This window comes from Quercus robur, chromosome 8 (assembly GCF_932294415.1).
Source record: "Quercus robur chromosome 8, dhQueRobu3.1, whole genome shotgun sequence".
NCBI lineage: Eukaryota > Viridiplantae > Streptophyta > Magnoliopsida > Fagales > Fagaceae > Quercus > Quercus robur.
In genome coordinates, this window is record NC_065541.1 from 11,526,813 (window position 1) to 11,530,029 (window position 3,217).

The following is a 3,217-nucleotide window of genomic DNA, read 5'->3' on the forward strand; positions in this document are numbered from 1 at the left end:
GGAAAAAAATGGAGAGGAGGAAAGCAAGGATGAATAAAGGTATAATTTTATAACATAATTTAGCTTTGAATTGCATGGATTGAATTGTATGTGTATGTTTCATGACCATGTATCAAGAGCATTGATTTGGATTATAAAAACAATTATGAAGAATTCCAACTATATTGAGATACAGAATAGTTGAGGAAAACACAAATCCTTCCCCCCTATGGTTGAATAGAGATTATGGCTAGCTTAACCCCCCCCCCCCCTCCCCCACCTTTTTTTTTTTTTCTTTTCTCATTTTCACTTCTAATTAACTAAATCAGCATGCTAATGCATGAGAAGGAGGTTTCATCCATATATCATACATGCTTCCACAGCCAATGCTACTAATAATGCTATTTTAATTAGCTAATCAAAAAATTGACTAAGAGAAAATTGGTAGGGTGGAAGACCAAATATTTGTCAAAAGGTGGCAAATTGACATAGCTTAAGAGCACTTTATCGAATCTTCCTACCTATTTTTTTATTGCTTTTCACCATTCCTACTCATGTGGCTAACAAGATTGAGAAGATGCAAAGGGACTTTTTTTTTTTTTTTTTTTTTATGTAAGTAATAAAATTATATAAATCAGAAAAAAGAGTCACCTAAGTATGTAGGAAATATAATCAAGTAAACAATCAGTTACAAAAATTGCTTAAATCTAATAAATCAACAATAGAAAAAAAGGAAAGGCTCCTCATTCTTTGGGTAGGTATAGGGGGTGTGTCCAAGTCAAATTTGGTAGGTTGGGATAAAGTGTGTGCACCTATGGCTAATGGTGGTTTAGGAATAAGGAAAATGACTGCCTTCAATAAAGCCTTATTAGGGAAATAGGCTATGGTGGGTATTTGATCTCAATCTAGCACTCTTTGATATAAAGGTCTTATTTCATTTAGTTTACCCCCTAATAAGACCTTGCTAAAATATAGTCCTAAAAAATGTTTTACTCTTAATAACATGCACAAGTTTTTGTATCTAGTAAAATGTTAGGAGTGACAGAGGCAAGGCCAGTCTATATTGGTGTATGCATATTATTATGTTCCATGTAGCATTTGGAAGAGTTTTATTTGATTTGTAAGCTTTTTATTGCCTTAGATATCTGGGATAATGGTAAGAATTTAATTTAGTATGCATCAACTTAGTTTTGTATATGCGTGTGTGCATTTCTTAATCACACATAAGCAATGCCCAGTAAAACTTGTAGAGGCCTGGCTACCTCGGATTAGTCACAAACAAGGCCTGGCTACCTTGAATTAGGCATAGATTTTTGCTTGCTACATTTTTTTTTTTTTTTTGTTTCTCAAGGTAACATTTTGCAATTGCTTTTCACTTTGCTGGTTGGTTGTTTTTGTGTTTATCCGCTATGGGTGGTTCAATGTTTTTATCCATTGAATCCCAAAATTTTGAGTTTTCAATAAAGGAAGGGGGGTCTTTTTTCATGCTATGGATTGTTGAGAGGGGCGGGAATTTGTTGCGTTCTGTTTTAATGGGAAGAGAGAGTGCTCGTAGATTGTTATTTCACATGGAGGAATTGCTTTCTAAGCAATCTTCTGATCACTTTGCGAGAACTATAAGGGAGGGGGAGAAAGTCCTCATTCTACAGATGGGGTCCAATGCCCATGGCACGTTCCTATTATTTTCTGAACTTCTTCATGGCCTACGACAGGGCAATATTGTGATACCAGAGGGGAGGATGGGGAGTGGATGGAGGGGTTTTGGTCTGCACCTGAGGAGAATGTTGGAACCAGCCTCCCTTGCTGGGCAGGGACAATAGCATAGACAATTAAAGCCAATTGTGGTGGCTACCGGACAGAACAATCACAGTGGTGGACATAACAAGCCTGGCGGCGATATTAAAGGAAAGGAGAAAGTTGCGGTTTTTCAAAATTCGAAAACCCATGCTTCTAGTTATCCTTACCGTGATAAATGCGATTTGTATTTGAAGAAGGCAAAGGCAAAGATTGGGGCTGAATTTATGTCTAATGTTAATGGGAAAATCAAAACTAATACGTTGACCTTAGACTTATTCCTACATGTCGAACGTGGAAACGGTGGGAAGTGGAATATAGTATCATCAGAGGTTAGAGAAGTGGACCGTAAAGTTCTGAACAATAGGCCCAATTACAAGATCATGACAAAGCCCAACTTAAATGAAATGGGTAACACTATTAAAGGAAAGGGGAATAACTACTGGGCTCCCAAGTCCAATACGTTGGCTTTACCTACTCACAATGCTAAACCCAAATAGTAGCCCAAGCCCATCAGCAACTCATAATCATAGCCCAAGCCGCAGAACTTCACTCAACCTCTTACCCACCCCAAAAACACTTCACCCCTTACCCAACCCACAAACTCATCCTCTCCCACTCACTCAGTCACTCAACCACTCACAAAAGAAGCTTCAAGGACCAGGATCACCTCAGACATGATGCCGATAGACCTCCCAGCTCAAGATAAACATGCCTCCATCTATGGCAAGCCAGTGCATATCTCAGTAGGTCCCAATTCTACAATCCCAAGGCACGAAGGTTCTCGAAATGTTGTCGTGGTGAACCATGAGCTCCCGATATTGGTCGAGGAGGTGGTTTCGCAAGCTGATTTGGGTTCGAGACCTCTGTCGGACAATTTATCTAAGGATTTGGCACTGGGTCAGCTTGATAGTGGCCACGGTGGGTCTCGCCCTTCAATAAAGGATCTTGTTGGTGATTTGGAGAGCACCTGGGGCAATTCTAATAATTGGGTCCTAGAGCTACGTGATGGGAAGTGGATTGTAATCCCTCTCTCTTTACCACTCTTCTGGAAGCATCTCGAATTTCTCAGAGAATGAAGGAGACGTGGGTTAGGGTAACAACACCTTTAAGGAAGAAAAGCGCATTGTTAGCTAGGCAGATGAGTGTGATACTGTCTCTATAGTCTCAGGTTTGGAGTGCGAGTTGTGGTACACTGAGGAGAATATAATTCAAGGGGTAGCAATGGAGAAGCCCCTGTTTGTACAAACTTTGACCGTGGTCAAACTTGATGTCCATTTGGAGGTGAAGGGTGCTTTCACAAACCTATCATCTTAGGTTCTCAGTCGAATTAAAGCGTTCAGGAAATCTATGGGGACTTCCTTGGAAGGTTTTGAAGCGGAAATTACTGGGCTGTTTTTAGCCTTAAAGGCCAAGAAGAAATTTGTTGTGCAGGGGGAGAGCT